At 37.3% G+C, this 17,571-nt stretch overlaps 1 protein-coding gene across 4 annotated transcripts in view; it reads right to left on the reverse strand.

The window, feature by feature from the left end:
* The window catches only part of mrj, a 351,864-nt gene that overhangs the window by 283,675 nt on the left and 50,618 nt on the right, over positions 1-17,571 (reverse strand). Inside the window, exon 1 of one of the 4 annotated variants that reach the window (XM_065217475.1) lies at positions 5,282-5,530. The exons of the other annotated variants lie outside the window; for them this stretch is intronic. The gene's annotated coding sequence lies outside the window, so the exon portion shown is untranslated. Of the gene's footprint in view, positions 1-5,281; positions 5,531-17,571 lie in introns of those variants that run through there. 4 annotated transcript variants of the gene reach the window in all.

Consider the following 17,571-nt stretch of genomic DNA (forward strand, 5'->3'; position numbering starts at 1 on the left):
GACTTCCTCTACAAAAAATGCTAGCTGGTGTCGGTTTGCCCGATTGAGTTCTTATCCGCGAAAAATCGACGTTTAAAGTCATTGTTTACATTTGGCACATAGACCCTTTTCACATGTTGCTCATAGTGTTCATTTTACTCTCACTTCCCCTAACAAGAGAACCTAAAATCAGAGCAGCAGAGAGGACATGCGCATAAATTCTTCCTTTTAGCTAAAACTGCACACATAAACATTTAATGTAATGTCAACACAGCAGGTGGTATCCCGTGTTTGAACACGAGATTCTCGTGGCATTCTCTCGCTCGTGGTCATCGTCTGGTCCTACGCTACATCTGTTCGAGCTGCATCCGCTGCTGCTGGCTATGTAGAGGAGCTTTGAGTGACAGATTTTCAACGTGTCACGCCCGATTGCAATTTTCCGATACATGTGTGAGTGAGAATGAATTAGCGGAAGCTGGAACACTATCGCCTGGGTGTCCATGACGTCACTCCCAGAGCGAGGTGTATTCAGCTGATGGGTCAATAGTCACGGAATGCACCTTGCACCTCCAATTCTGATGTCTGGAGTCAGTGTAATCTAAAAACGATTCCAGGAACGAATTGTACTATTTCAATCCTGGGAAAGCATTATGGAAGGAACTCCACGATAGGGATTCCATTGATCCTACTGGTTGCATCCTGGACGGGGATTTTCGAGTTCCAGGATATGCATTTTTTCAGCCCAGGCAGAAATTTTCTAAATTCCGAACATAGCTCAATTTGAATCTCAAACTGGGAATCTCCTTAGAAGCTCTCAAAAGGCAAACCCGCCAGGACTATTATCATCGCCGTTCCGCAGCCAGGACTGACCGAACCACCAGTCGATTCCACTACCACTCCCCTCTACCATCACTGGCCTAGTAAAACACAAGGTAATAAAAATCTAACAATTTTTGGGGGGGCTCGATGGCCTAGTGACGACCGTTTATGTTACATCGCCGAAGATGTGTTCAACCCCAGGCTGCTACCGTTAATATTCGATTTAGATTATTCCAAGTTCACTAGCACTGATGAGCGAGCCATCAGCATGATGTAAATAGTTGTCTGCAACTGATTTTTATGAGCACGTCAGTTTCAGGCGCTCGTGAATTTGTAATCTGGTGGAATGAGCTGACAGTAGAAAAATAGGCACAACTAAAAAAAACACCATTTGCTCAGTTTACACTTGTGCTGGTTCAGTAGATCTGATGCGCCAGCTTCTAGCAATGGTCGGCAGCATGATATTAACAGTTTTCAGTAAATAATTTTTATCAGCTGGCGTTTCAGGTGCTCCAGAATTTGGAAGCTGACCTACATTTTGGTTTTCAGCATGATCTACTTGCTCGCATTGTTCCAAGACTTAAGGGCGTTCCCAAACTACGTCGACCATTTTTTAGAGGTTTTAGGCCCTCCCCCTATCCTTTCCCCGCGGAACAAATTGTCCATAATATTATTTGGAAATTGAGATTCTTGGAAGTTTTAATTCTTTCTATGTTACAACATTATTAAATTAAATTCGACACTTGCCCGAACGCTACTGTGCCAAGAATGTCATTGAACCTAAAATAAAACATAGAAAACAATTAGATCTACGGAAAAACATTTGAGATCTCAGACTTAGACATTTTTTAAAAATAACACGAGAAAAATTTCAAGGTTTTGAAGACCAGTGAGTTTTTCGCATCCTTGATCTCCTAGAAGATTTGAGACTTCGAAAAATGCAAAACCTCAAGTATGTAATTTCAGGTTCTTAGGTATAAAACAAAAATCATTTTTCTTGAACTTGAACAAAATGTTATGATTTTGACACTTTGAAGAATTGTCTAAAGAATTTAATGATAATTTTACGAGAATTGTAGAGGAATTTAAAGGATAATTCGAAAGGAATTGTAAGGAGGATTCCAAATGAATTTGACAAAAATTCCAGGTAATTTTCAGAATCATTTCAAGAAAATTTTAGGCGGAACTAAAAGGTGTTCCTAGGTAGTTCTGAAGACAATATTATAGGGATAAGGATGGAAATCTTAAGAAAATCTGAAGGAATCTCAGGAAGCAGTCTTAGGGAATCCGGAGTAAAAATCAAAATATATTAATCCTACAACAAATTTAATGCAGATATGGCTAACACTATCCCTCATGATCAGCTAAGGGTAAACATCGCTTAAATGTCAATCATAGAGAATTCTCAGGAGAGCTCCAATGGACTATCGATAATAATTCCAAGGGAATTTATTTCTGAATATAGCACAAAACATTTTTTACATAATGTCAAGCTTGTCAAGGGAATTGCTAAAACGAATTTTGAAGGAATATCAATGGATTTCTGGAAGGGTCCACAGAAGACAAATCACAGGGAATTTCGAGCATATTCTCGAAGATATTCTGAGTACTTTTCCAGGAAATTTTGGAGAGTTTGAAGAGATTATCTCAACGGCATTTTGGGACCAATTTCAGGTTAAATCCATGATAACTCGATTTAATATGATTTACTCGAGAATGAATTTTAATAGTTTCCTGCACAGAATTCCTAAACTGTTGTGGAGGAAAATTCCAATGATAACTGGAGAGAATCAAAAGTTCAGTGAGGTAAATGCTGAAAATAAGGGCCTGTTCATAAACTACGTAGACAGTTTTTTTGGGATTCTTGACCCCCCCTTCCCCCTGCGTAGACAATTATCCATACAAATTTTTTTAAATTTGTATGGGCCGTGGATAATTGTCAACCCCTCCCCCCTAAACTGTCTACGTAGTTTATGGACAGCCCCTAATTATAGATTAGCAGTTCTAGGCCAAATATCAGAAAATCTAAATAAATTTCTGATTTTGCCTGTCAGAATTCCATGAAACTTTGCTTAATTGTTTGTTAAGGGCTATGAAGAAAGTTTGTGCAGGAGTTTGGGCATTTTGACACACAACTATTTTTTTCAGAATTTTTCAATAAATCATAGCACGCAACCGACTCTTGCGTCTGAGACAAAATTGTAGGCAACTGAATTGCCTTTAAAAAAATACATCATCAAGCCCATCCACATCAAGATTTGTCAATCGTTTTATTTGTTAATATGACTACATGGTAATAACAGCAACTCGATGATTTTAAAGAGGAGCTCATTTGCCTAGCAGCAAACTTTTTTGCTTACTGAGCAGAAGACCGTGGTTTCAATCCCAAGCTCCTTCGCGTAATACGATCGTTAGGACATCAATTCAGCTTATCGTTTACCAAAACGAACCCTGCTGCAAACCCTCTTACCCAACATCCCTGTGATTCCTCGTGGAAGTGCAGAGGACTCCTCGGCTTCCATCAAAGCGAGTGCCACGTCAACACATTCCTAGCCATTCCTTTCTTGACCTGCGTTTAGGCGCGGCTGGCGCTGGTATTGCCTAATTCGAGATCACCAGTTTTTACACATTGAGGATGATTGCTAGTCCCAAGCATCGTCTATTGGTTCTCTGTGTAATTACAGCTGGTCTGGCAATAACAGAGTAGCAACCGTGGGCGGTCAATCATGCTCATGCTCATGCTCAAAACAACTATTTTTAGGGGTCACCCTAAAGTTACTTATTAAAAGCCAGTATAAAACATAAACCATGAGCGTTAGAAAATTGTATTCTTCGTCAAAAATATCACAAACAAATTGTACTGTAAAACTTTGTTTGACACTTTTACTATCTATTTCAAATAATAATAAAATGCTTAAAACTCACTAACTATAAGGGCCACCCTACTTATTATTGTTGGCTTTATTATTGAGAATTTCAGCCTCAATCACCTTACTTTTTTCATATAAAAATATTGCAGGTAATGAGAGTCGTAATCTTGCAATTATTACCGCGATACACTCTATACTCTATTCTAGTCAATCACTTCAAATGATTCTATCTGCATTAATCAATACGAAGTCTCTGAAAATTTCGCCATAAGAAAAAAGTTACACACAAACGACAAAATAATTACTTAATTCATGCAACCGATTAATGCAGATGCAGGATTTTTAAACGTTCACACTTCACAGATTCGGTCAAGTGAAGCAAAGACCTTAATAAGCCCGCGATTTCCCATTTTTTTATAAACCACAAACATACAGCTTTTATACAGCTTATAAACTTAATAATAGCCGCATAACTACCCGCATAAATGCGAACCATAAATTGACCTTACCTAAAATGGTTAAAAATTGTTTATAATCCCTGCTAAACTTTAACTGAAATGGTTATGGAACTTTACATGAACGTTTAATGATAAAGTTTCAACCTTATGTATTATGGTTTTTTGGAACTGGACCTTACAAATAATGGGTTGTTAAGAACCATTACCGTTCCAAATTCTTGTTTTCTCCATACATTTTCAGAAAGAGAACTATATAAGAACGTTTTTACTTATGATTTGAGAACATTAATGGTAATGGTTATGGTAGTCAGTAAGGTCCATTAATGGTTTTGTATTATCGCTCAACTTTACGTGGAATATATCGTGAATTGGTAATCAGTAAATTACAGGCAACCAATTCGCGATATATTCCACATGAAGTTGATCGATGTTACAAAACCATTCGTGGACCTTACTGACTACCATAACCATTATCATTAAAGTTCTCAAACCATAAGTTAAAAGGTTCTAATATAGTTCTCTTTCCGAAAATGTATGGAGAAAACAAGAATTTTGAACGGTAATGGTTCTTAACAACCCATTATTTGTAAGTTCCAGTTCCAAAAAACCATAATGCATATGGTTGGAACTTTATCATTAAACGTTCATGTAAAGTTCCATAACCATTTCAGTTAAAGTTTAGCAGGGATTATAAACAATTTTTAACCATTTTAGGTAAGGTCAATTTATGGTTCGCGTTTATGCGGGTAGCAATCAAAATCGATCCATCATACACGACACACTCCTTCACACCAAATTCCACTTGACCGCCTTATCTTGGTTCACTTTTCCTACACAGCACAGCAGCTTTCTAGTCGTTTCACACAGCCGGCTATACAAATGCAACCCGAATTCCTCGAGTCCTGCACCTTGCCCTAATTTTTTTTTTTCTCATCATACACCACAGCAACATGGAGCCAAAAATCCATCGAGCGTGGCAAAAGCGACAACACTCGGAGATTATCTTGTGTAACAGCTTGTTCTCGAAACACACGCACAGACATATGTACAACATACACTTTTGAAGTTCTTGATCAAAAACCAATACACGCCTGCCACTTCTACACATGTACACTCGGTTGTACGAACCAGCTGACGACGATAACTCAAACTCACCCACGGTAATCGATCGCAGAAATTATGCACTCTTCGGCAGACGGTATTATTTCTGGAGGTGTGGCCGCGGCTGAGACACACGGGTACAATGAAACGTCGGGTTTGTCAAACCGATTCAACGGTGTATTTGGGGTGGAGGTGGGTGTGTGTGGCTACACACTAAATTGAATCGCGCAAATGCGGATTCAAAACACGGATACGTTCGCACACGACACACGACGGGATGTCTTTACGGGGCAGTGTACTAAAATCAACTGACTACTGAGCTCGGTTCGATCGAAGCTCGCAGCTCGCTCAGACTCAGCTCGACAAGCTCGATATCGGTGTGGTGTGGTGCGTCGGTGTAGGTATCGCGTACCATAATGCTTCGAATACCGGACGATCCGTTACTAATTAATGTTTACGTCTATTTTTGCAACATAATAAACATGTGTGATGATTCTGAACAGTGACATAAAGTCATGTTAAAATTAGGTAGGCATTGGTAATCAACTTTAAAAAGTGTCCGGATTTCAGTGCATTACGGTATCGAAAAAAAAGAACAGCGGGCGCGATAGAGTCAGGACTCAGGAGCCAGTGCTAATATACGGCGTGTGGTGGCGGCGATGAAGGCCTTTGTTCTGCTGCTGTATGTGTTATGTTTGGGTTTGAGTTGGTTGTCGAAAACAAAACACCGCTATGCTCTTTACCTCCTGCTGCACCGCCGGCGAGTTGATGCAAAAAAAAAACACTGTGAGCTTGAGCTGAGGTAATGGGCTGCAAGCACGTGAGCGAGAAGCGAGCTTGCTCGCGGTTGAAGGCGACTAACAAATAGTCAGGTCGCAGATCTCAGAGCACCAGCGTGAGTATAAGAAACTTTGACAAGGGCCCGAAAAGAGAGAATCAAGGTGGAGCAGCAGCAGCAGTGTATGGGAGAGTTTACCTCAAGAAGGTTTCGAATTTCAAATTCGCACGCACAATTCTGATACCGTTGTTGGGTGGGGTTGTGTTGGTTTACAGGTTAGGGTGGTGCAAGTGGTGCTTTTATTGGTGCAAGGAATTCATGTTTTGCTTATTCGTGTATCAGCATCAAGACTAAAATAAACATTTTAGAAATTTTACTATCAGCTTTCACATTATAGAAGAAAAACAAACCAAGGGGCATTCTGAGGAGAGCTCCAAAGGCATCCGAGTTCTGAGCGTAGTAGCAAAATATTTTTTTGGAGAATTCATAACCGAACTGCAAGAGATTCCGCAAAGGGTTCCAAAGGAATACTCATTATCAGGGTAGTTCCAAGAGAATGTTAAGAGAAGTTTGAGGGAAATAGCAAGAACATTCCTAGTAAAATCCTAGGGAAACTTTGGGAGAATCTCTAAGGAAATTTGAGAAGCATTCCCAGGTGAATTCTAAAGAAATTTTGGTAAGTTACTTTGGAAATGCTGAGACGAATTCCAAGAGGTAAGTCCCCAGGAGAATTAGAGGTGGTGAGCGTAAAATTAGTCAGTAAAGGCACGATATTACCAAGCCCAAGCCAGCGGGTTCCATTCCCGGTCCGGTCGAGGGAATTTTTCGGGTTGGAAATTTTCTCGACTTCCCTGGGCAAAGAGTATCATTGTGCTTGCCACACAATATACAAATTCATGCATTGGTATTGGCATCGAAAGCTCTCAATTAATAACTGTGGAAGTGCATTTAGAACACTAAGTTGAGAGCACGCAATAAGCTAATATGCGTGAAATGTGAAAAAGAAGAAATAAGAAGAAGAGCGTAAAATTATCAGTGTGTCGACTCAACGAAGAAAACAAAATTCCCTGATTTTCCAGTAACTTTCAAAAAAAAAAATCCAGGTGCAAAGCCTAACGGGTTTTGGCAATAAAGCGTTCCATACATTTTATAGAATGAAAAAAATGACAGAAATCTCGTGTTGCCAAAAGCGGAAAGGATCCGCATTCTACCCTAGAGGCTTAAATTCATCCAAATCTCCAAATCATCTTCATGGTGACCACCAAATCTCAATTAGTAATTTTTCCATTTTTCTCTCGGAATTTTGGAAATTATCGCTGTTTAAGTATTTTAATTAAGCACAAAACTGAAAACGATGAAGCCAAAAGTTGAATGGATAATTTCTAAGACAGCACCGAAGTCTTCACAATTTGTGTATGAAAATGTCGCTCAAAACGTTAAGGCTTCTATGTAAATTTTCTCAAGCTTTCCCTTTAGATTAATTTCCGTTCAGAATTCTTCTAAAATAAATTTGAAATTCTATCTGGAAATCCCTTGAAATTATTTTTATACTAGTACAGAAATTCTCTGTAGAACACCTCGAAAAATTCTTAAAATTCATCCATGCTCCAAATTTTTTTCACACTACTGGAGCATCATTTTTTTTTTTAATTTGTATGAAATTTTCCGTAGAATTCACCTCAGACCAACAATTGAAGAGGGCCAGTTAGGTTTTGTGAGCAAAAGTTGTAAAACCCCTTCCCTGCCAACACCATCTGGCAGGGGAAATACTCCTGCCGAGAATTGTCTTCAAATTTTGCTCAGAATTATCTCGAAGTTGTGCTCTAAATTCTTCGGAAAATTGCATGGAATTCTAATTGACATTCTTTTAAAATTCCTTTCGAAATTCGCTTGGAATTATACTCGGAATGGATTTTTTTTATCATACTCGGACTATCCTTATGGATCTTCGCATAATTATTTTGGAATTCCTCAAAATTCGCGTTCATTGGTATTTTTCAAAAATCCTGGAATCCTCTTCACTCTTGGGAGATCAAGTAAAAGCTCTCCTAGAGGTTTTTCTAAAGCTACCTATAAAATATTCGCTGAAATACCTTGGTGTTATCTCTAGAATTCATTCTAAAATCTGCTCAAATTTGCTTTGGAATTTTTGTTTAAATTCTCCTAATAGTTCTTCAAAGTGTGACTGTAGTTATCCTGAAAATCTAGACCAGTCCAAGGGTCTTGAAATCTTATTGTTTTCGAAGAGAGGACGAGGTATATTTTTCCAGATTTGTCTTAGTTGACAATTTAGTTATTCATGGGATTTTCCCGGTGACTTCAAATTCCAGCTTTTTCCGGTTTCAACGGGTCACTTAACTCTTAATCATTCATCCATTTACTCAAAAACGCTCCAATGCGCTCAAGGGATTGATTTTTGTTAAACACAGCTGAGCTGGATCGAACAGACACAGTAACTAGTATTTGAGTAATTTTTGCTCCACTTGCAAAAATGCAACATCAAGCATTGAACAACCACAACTTCGCAACTCTATTTAACATTTGAAATTGAAAACCATCCTCAAACTACAACGAGTAATTAAGTTGTTTGAAACTAGCTACGTCAGCCATACTTATTAATATGTTTCTGTTATAAAGAAATATTTCCCTGACTTTGAATAAAATGCCCTGACAATCCCCGATTTTCCAGGTTCAAAAAGAAATTCCCAGATTTTCCAGGTTTTCCCAGGTAGTCGACACCCTGATTATGGATACAAGAAGAGCCTCAGATAGCGTAGTCAGTAAAGGCACGATATTACCAAGCCTTAGGCAGCGGATTAGATTCCCGGTGAAGCCTAGAAAAAAAAATCGTGTTGAAAATTTTCTCGACTTCCCTGACCATGGCTTATTACACAATAGTTCTGAGGAATTTTAGATTTCATGTAAACCCTGAGATAGTTTTGAGTAGAATTTCAAGAAAATCCTGAATTGAACTCAAATTTAAATTCTAATTAATACTCATAGGAATTTCCGAGGAGCAGAACTCCTGTGAAATTCAGAGGAAAATTCCAAGGATAATTGCATGAAGTTTGTGGAAGAAAATGAATCCGAAGCATAATTCCTTGGAAATTTTTGAATGATGCTAAAAGAAGTATTACCATTAAATTTGAGTTCGGGAAAGAATTCCAAGACAGTTTGCCAAACAAATTATGAGGAGAAATATAATAAATTTGTGACGAGAAATACAAATGAACGCTTAGAAGACTTTCGATGTCAGTAGAATTCCAAGGAAAAGAGTGAGATTCAAAAGGAAATCTGAAATGAATTCAATGGACATTCTGAGAATCTTTACAAAGGGTTTCTTACTGAGTAATTCCAAGGAAAATTCAAAGAAATTTGAATTTGGAGGATAGTTACAATGAAATTTTGAGGAATGTTTCAATGTAATTGCAAAAAGTATTCTAAGTATATTCTGGTGATATTTGTTTAGATAATTCAGAGAAGTCTTCCAAGTGAATTTCCAGAATAATTCCGTGAGAGATTTGGGAGAATACAAAGCCAATGCTGAGGAGAACTCCAAGTGAATTTTCATGAAAAATCTTCGTTGAATATGGAATGGACTATTCTGAGATCTTCAGAACTACTTGAAAGTTCCCAACATTTTCCTGAAGTTAATTGAACTGCCTTGAAGTTCTTTTGTTGTTTGATAAACTTTCCTGATGCTAACAATACTTCTCATATAATTTTCAAATTTCTCTGAACTTTTTTAAAATGTATGTGATTGCTCTAATGTTAACGAAAATGCTCTGCGGTTCTCTGTTCATCTCTGAAGCTTACGAAAGTTCACTAAAGTTTTTTTTTTTTCAGTTCTCATAAAACTTGTTTTACTGGCCTGAATTTAATCGTCCTCAAATTGTTTAAGCTTCCGTGAACTTCTGAACTTCTGCGAAGACCTTAATAATTTTCATAACATCTCTGAAGTTCTCTGAAAATATGGGAACATCTTAAAATTTCCCGCTAATATTCTGAAAGTAATGGAACTGAATTCCCCCTATATTTGGTGCTTACTAAACTTCTTTGAAATGCTCCCACCTTTATCTAATGTTCATGAAATTTCCTGAAGTTCCCTTAAGTTTCATAGACTTCTATGAACTTCTCGAAATGTTCCTGAAGATTTCTGCACTTCTGTCAAGTTTTCGAAGTTTTTCTGAAATTTCTCGAACTTTTTTAAGCTCGCGCAATTTTTATGGATTCAAAGCGAAATAATTAATATAGTATTATGATTTTCACTGAAGTTCTCAAGAATTTTCTGAAGTTAATGGAACTGCCCTTAAATTATCGGCACCAATTCATAACTTCTTCAATAATCAGGTCTTAACTGATGTTATTAACACTGCCAACAAGATTTCTGAATTTCTGTTAAGCTCAAGACTACCCTGCATTTCTCAGTATTTTAACGTAGGATTACGTCTTTCGGCAACATATTGGGGGTGCAATTTCAAAAAACCAAGATTGACCGCATTACGAAAAGTGGTCACATATAACTCTGTCAATAACGGATGGATTTTAATTCTAAACAAGCCAATCGATTAGAATTTTTTCTACGAATCTGCTAAATTGAACACTTTATTAATTTTCAATAGGTCACTACTGAAAATTACACAAATCTCCAACTGCTGCAATAGTGATCAAAATGATCACCGATTGACTGCAAACAGCGCTTTCCCTAGCACAGATTTCAACAACTAATGCCATCCGGTCTCCCTGATCGGTGTATATTCAATCACCGTGTGTGGTGGCGTCCGGTCGGTGCGTGGCGTTGAACATTGTACACAACAAAAGGCTGCCCGGAAGCAGCGAGCTGCAGCCAACATGAGCGTCCATTCACCGAAGATGGAGGAAGAAGCCTCACCGCTACTGATCGGGATCCACCTTCGTGAGTCGCTGTGGGCCATCTATGCTAAGCGCGTCACCCTCGTACAACATACAGCTCGCCAGCCTCATCCGTGTTCAACACCCTAATAGCTCAGCATTATTCAACCATCACGGCAAAACGGTCCTTTTCAGGATCACCATTAATTATTGTTGTTTAAGAGTTAATTTTCATTGAACGTTCGCTCGACTTGCTGCCAGGCACATCAACCCCAAAGTTCTTTGATAATGTATTCAGCAACAAAACGTTTGTGGTCAAATGTGTCAAGTATTTAAATGGTACATAAAAATTCTCGCAATGACCGAATACCACATGACCATGTCAATTAACCCAGAAACACTTCGGAAGGTTTTCTCCAGGACGCTAGAAAAAACAAATCTCGAATTTATATGATTGATCGTGAATATCTCACGATTCGAAAAAAATACAAGAAAATTCTCCAATTAATTTTCGCTTTTAAATAGATAATAGAATAAACCAAAAGTTCCGTGCGTTTTGTGCACGAAAATGCGTAATTTTATAATCAGAAAACGAGACATTTTGTGATGGAAAAAGTGGTATCCCTAACACAGTCGCCGAATATTGATATCAAGCACTGAGCATACAAGACGGTACCTATCTATATGGAGCATTTCCAGCCCAAAACGCAAACCGGTTGGTCATGAGTGTTTCCGATTTGAATGAAACATTTTCCACGTGTTCGCTGCTACTAATGGTTGCATTTTTCATTTAAATATAATTTTTTCCTTCAGAGTAACTTTTGAAAAGGGCGTATAAAAAAATGGATTATTTTTTTTTCAAAAAATCATAACTTGAAAACTATTGATCTGATCAAAATGGCATATGAGAAGAAGTTTTAGGTAGTTAAATTATCTTTGCGGAAAAAAATACACTGAAAGAAAAACTTAGTAAATTAGTATTTAAAAAAAGTAAAACGGTGATTATCTCAAAACACCCCCCCTTTGATCTTTATAATTTTTTTTTTCAAGAAAACTGAAAAAATGCCCTAATATTTAGTAAAGAGTGTATGCTGGTAACTTTCTTATATTTTTTTTTATAATTTTTGAAATTTTTGTTGGTTTTTACAAGTTGGTGAAATTGCATATTTTTTAGTAAAATAGTAATTTATTTGGATTCTACGCATAATTTTCAAAAACATTACATATAGAAACTTTTTTCCTAAGTCCAGCCGTTCTCAAGTTAATGCAATTTAAAAAAAAAATTATAATAATTTTCTACATTTTGGGCCATTTTCAAATGTTAGTCGTGATGTCCAGCAACGAGATGTTTTTCCATGAATATATATTAAAAAACAGACAATTCATTCTTAAATATGGTAGCTGTCAGACTTACCCGTTTCTATTTAGACGCAGCGGAAAAGAAACACGTTTATAAGTAAATACTCTCAAATATACCCAAATAATCAACAAACCCAGTCATGTGCCTTTTTTCTGTCCTCTATTAGTTGTATACCTTTATAGAATTGTGTATGTCATAACAGAGGCTCAAAACATAAACAGGTAAACAAATATGTTATTAAACCTGTAATTGAGATAAATTCTCTAGGTACTTCTCTGACGTATACCATATTGTGCCTTAAGAGCTCATCCCGCGATATCATAACTACATAAAAAGGCACCCCGTGGAGGCTTCTTACACTCACACTTAAAAAAGTTTGCTATAATCAATTGTACCTAATGAAGATAGGTATAATGTCAACATTGTAATTATTCTGCTACATATATATATATATTGGGACGATCTTCACCTGTTCCATTCAGTTCATCTCTCTTAGCGTTTCAAGTTAAAAAGCAAGTAGTTTTTTACGATGGATAACAATTTCAAGTGTTGTAAACCTCTACCTAAATCAATTTCAAAGCATGACACAGTAACAGTAGTTCAGTTGTTTATCTCAAAATTATTAGAATTTTTAAAGTTGCAAATAACAGTCCAAAAGTGTATTTGTATTTTCACAATACAAAAACATAAAAAAATTGCTAGCCTCTGTGGATTTAAAGATAAGCATAATGTAGAAATTGAATGGCATTTTTTTGCAACTTCACACGGCAAAGGTCATTGTGATGCGATTGGCGGTACCCTTAAGAGAATGGCAACCAGAGCAAGTTTAGCTAAGCAACACGAGCACCCTATAACGAACCCTGAACAACTGTACGACTGGGCAAATAGTCGTAAAGAAGATCTTCAAACAAAAATGTCATTTTGTTATGTTTCTACGGAAGAATACAAAAAGGCTGACACGGAATTTGATCCAATTTTTAAGAAAGTGAAACCAATTCCTGGAACTCGAAAATATCATTGCTATATTCCAGTTTCAAACAACCAAATTGCAGTAAAAATATTCTCTAATTCAAACGATACACCCAAATTATTCAATGTACACTGGAGTCGCTTTTTACGCGGTTTTTTTGTACACGGTTTTTTTTTACGCGGTTTTTTTTTACGCGGATTTCGGAATTTACGCGGTTTTTTTTACGCGGATTCCGGAATTTACGCGGTTTTTTTTACGCGGATTTTGGTTTTTTTTACGCGGATTTCAGAATTGACGCGGTATATCGCTTTTTACGCGGTTTTTTCTTACACGGTCTTTTTTTACGCGGTTTTTTTTACGCGGATTTCGGAATTTACGCGGTTTTTTTTACGCGGATTCCGGAATTTACGCGGTTTTTTTACGCGGTTTTTTTTACGCGGGACGTATCACCCGCGTAAAAAGCGACTCCAGTGTATTCAAATAATATGAGTTGTAAAATAAAATAATAAATATATACTGTTTTTTATCTCAACAAATCTTTCATTTGACCACATCAACGTGCTTCTCTTCCGCTGCCTCTAGATAGAAACGAGTAAGTCTGACATGAATTGTTTGTTTTTTAATATACAATCATGAAATAAAATCTCGTTGCTGGACATCTCGACGAACATTTGAAAATGGCCTAAAATGTTGAAAATTGTTATAATTATATTTTTTTAATTTGCATTAACTTGAGAACGGCTGGACTTAGGAAAAAAGTTTTTATATGCAAAGTTATCGAAAATTATGCGTAGAATCCAAATAAATTGTTATTTTTCAAAAAAATATGCATTTTCATCAACTTGTAAAAATCAACAAAAATTTAAAAAATTATAGATTTCTTTTGAAGGAAGTTACCAGCATATACTTTTCACAAAACTTAAGGGTATTCCATCAATTTTCTTGAAAAAAAAAATTATAAAGATCGAAGGGGGGGTGTTTTGAGATAATCATCGTTTTATGTTTTTTAAATACTAATTTACGAAGTTTTTTCTTTCAGTGTATTTTTTCCGCAAAGATAATTCAACTACCTAAAACTTCTTCTCATATGCCGTTTTGATCAGAGCAATAGTTTTCAAGTTATGATTTTTTGAAAAAAAAAATAATCAATTTTTTTATACGCCCTTTTCAAAAGTTACTCTGGAGGAAAAAATCATATTTAAATGAAAAATGCAACCATTAGTAGCAGCGAACACGTGAGCAATGTTTCATTCAAATCAGAAGGGGTCGAGACAAAATTGACATTTTTTTTAACGATTTGAGCTAGAAATGCTCTATGCCTTTTGATGCACATTTCAAGCCCCTCCTATTAAGAGAATTATGCAAAAAAAAAATCTTGCCGAATTCTCTACGTATAAAGGGCTTAAAATTTGCATCAAAAAGCATAAACGTAGGTACCGTCCGGTAGGCTCTGATTCTGTGATTGATGTGTTTTCCCGCACCGTTTTCATCTTCAAGAACATCGAGGAAAAATTTTCACAGCATTGCTCTAAACTTGCTTCCATGCAGAGTTGCGACCTATCACAATCACGATCGCCTAACAGCTGATGGTAGTAACGCTTTGTACATTCCTATCAAAGTTGACGAAAGAAGTAAAAAGCAACTGGTGAATGTCGTCTTCTTTTGTGATCCATCATCGATCTGGTCATTCCCGATAATCACGACACTCATATGTGCTCGTTTTGAAGCAGTTGCTGCTTTGCTTGCTTATGTGAGTGCGTTGGTGAGTGAGCCCAACAGCTTCCGTTTCATGTTGCCTGCTTTGTTTGTAACTCACACAGTCGCGCCTGCCGAGACGAACTTGGAATGCGTAGGCATTGTTTTCATTTTCTTCTGTCGTTTCGCTTTTTCTCATGATCGTACTGCAGAAGTCTTCACTGTTTTCGTTTTGCTTCATCATCAACAGCGAGTGTAACGTTTTGCTTGTGAGCAGCGACCATTACTGGTGATTGTTGTTTGCCATGGCTCTAACTCTCACTACGTGACAAAACGATCTGTCAGCGATAGTCGGTTGATGCGAAGACGAGTGTCACGTGAGTGTCATGATATTTTGCATCACTGCTTCCAAGGTTCCAACCAATCGGTTATTTTCAGGACCACAAATGACTGGTAAAAGAGTTGACTAAAGAGTAAGAGAGTTATGTCCAAGACACATCGTCCAGGATTTGCTTGTACTGCATGGACATCGACAGATCACCTCAAAAGCAGAACTCTCAAATTGCTTCCGAATTTCAACCTATCGAACGTTTTCACTGATAACACAGAGAACAGACGTCCAACTTCGGTCAGAAACTTGTGTAAAGAGAAGTGAGAACATCGCCGTTACTTAGTGTCTAGTGTAAGTTGTGCAATTTCAGCGCCCTCAGATTGCCAAAGAGAGTTTCTGAGCGGGGAAGCCGCCATACTGTAGCATCACTGTAACAACTTTTATTTATTTTTGAAAGTATTTTTAAATGTAATTCAAGCAGGAATGCAAAAAAAGTGACTATTGACTTTTTGTCGAAAATGGAGTGACAAAGTCACTAAAAGCTGACCCTGCTATGGTTATTGAGTTCAAAATATTAGTTATTTGAGAGAGAAATCGCAATATTCTATAAAGATGTATTAGAACAGTTTATTTGAAGCAACTTTGCTGAAAATACATATTTTCTATGTCTAATAGTTCTCGCTTTATACTAGTTTTGAAAAGATAACTTAGGGTCTAGCAATGGAACTCACTGCTCTATTGTTTTTGATGTTTAATATGTCCCTTACATGTTGAACCTTCACAAAAATTTGGAAAAGCTCATTTCTAGTGCCTATTTTTAAATCTGGCCGAAAATCTGACGTACGTGGCTATCGTGGAATAGTCATCATCTCTAACATACTTTCCTAAACCTTTCGAGGCAATTGACAACGAAACATTCTTTCTCCAAATCAAAAATATAAATACTGACATGCCGTGTATTCTTCAACGGTCGTTCGACCTCGACAATTTTACTTGAATTTAAAGACTATTCATTGAATGCAATAAATAATGGAAACCAAGTGGAAGCCCTCTATACAGACCTTTAGCAAGGCACTTGACCGCATTGACATACCAATGCTACTCTCTAAATTGCAAAAAATTGGAATTGAGTCCTAAAATGGCTTGAATTATATTTAACTTACCGCCAACAAATAATTAAATTCAACGGAAAGAAATCGAACCCAATTCAAGTCACTTCAGGCCATCATTTGGGACCTCTTCTTGTTAGTTTTTTTCACACCAACTGGAAGCGACACAAGGTGATAACTCCAATTTTCAAAAACTAAATCAAGTGAACCGAAAGGTGACAATCTCATCGAACATCCTAGCTCGTAACCAAATGAAGCCCAATGTTAAAACAATTTAACTGATGTGCCTAATTGAGATTGCAAGATTGGTCGCAGCGCAAAATCGTGAAAGAATACCTTATATCGAGCTCATGTTCACTGTCCCCAGTGTTTTGCACCATAGATGTAATCGTTTACTATCATTATCTCGTCGCACATATTGAGCCTCCCTCGAAATGGAAGTTGGTCAGCAAGCTTTGATTGAAACCATCTATGGAACTGGCGTTGTTGTTGTTGTTCAGTCGATATAATGACACTTTTTGCGTCCGCAATGGGAACGATGGACGGGAAAGTTTTGCTCTGAAATAGTGCAATCACCCTTATAATCGGTTTGTGTGACCATAAAGGAGGATAAATCATGTGCAATTTTATATAGTTAGGCGAAAATTCACTTCCTTTTTGTGGGAGCTTTCACTTTCGGAAGCCCAAAGTAAAACCAATTTTCAATTCCCGAGGAAAATACCACTCACGGGATTAAAATGTGTAAGCCATTTGCGAAAAAATAAAAGCTGCCATTGGAATCAAGGTTGATCAAATTTAGACCCATGGGTTTTGAACAGCGATCGGGCCAACCGAAAAAAAAGCACCGTATCATTACAATTTTAGTTAGATCTGGGTTTTCTAGGTTACCGGACCTCCCCGTTCGAATTATTCACACCTCTACGAAACGGGCGAAGCTGTTTAGAGTCAGTGATCAATTTCCGTTTGAGTGTGATCGTGCGTGAAATGGTGATCGTTTTTCCTATTGGATAACTGCCTAATCGTTCAATTTGTTTGTCGTTTACCCATGGCTCTCCGTCGTGGTAATAATGTGGATTGTCCAATCGGCTTGCATTGGACACCGTTGTTGCTTTGCTCTTGCTGTGCTGTGTGTATGTCGCTGTGCCGATGACGATGATGATGAGGATGATGAACAACGACAATGGAAAGTACAACGAATTCGAACACGAGGGAAAGTTGAATACGGATCGGAAGAAATGCAGTCGGAGAAC

The sequence above is a fragment of the Ochlerotatus camptorhynchus genome, unplaced genomic scaffold, assembly GCF_037179485.1.
Source record: "Ochlerotatus camptorhynchus isolate MF236.1 unplaced genomic scaffold, CSIRO-AGI_Acam_v1.1 ptg000077l, whole genome shotgun sequence".
Lineage (NCBI taxonomy): Eukaryota > Metazoa > Arthropoda > Insecta > Diptera > Culicidae > Ochlerotatus > Ochlerotatus camptorhynchus.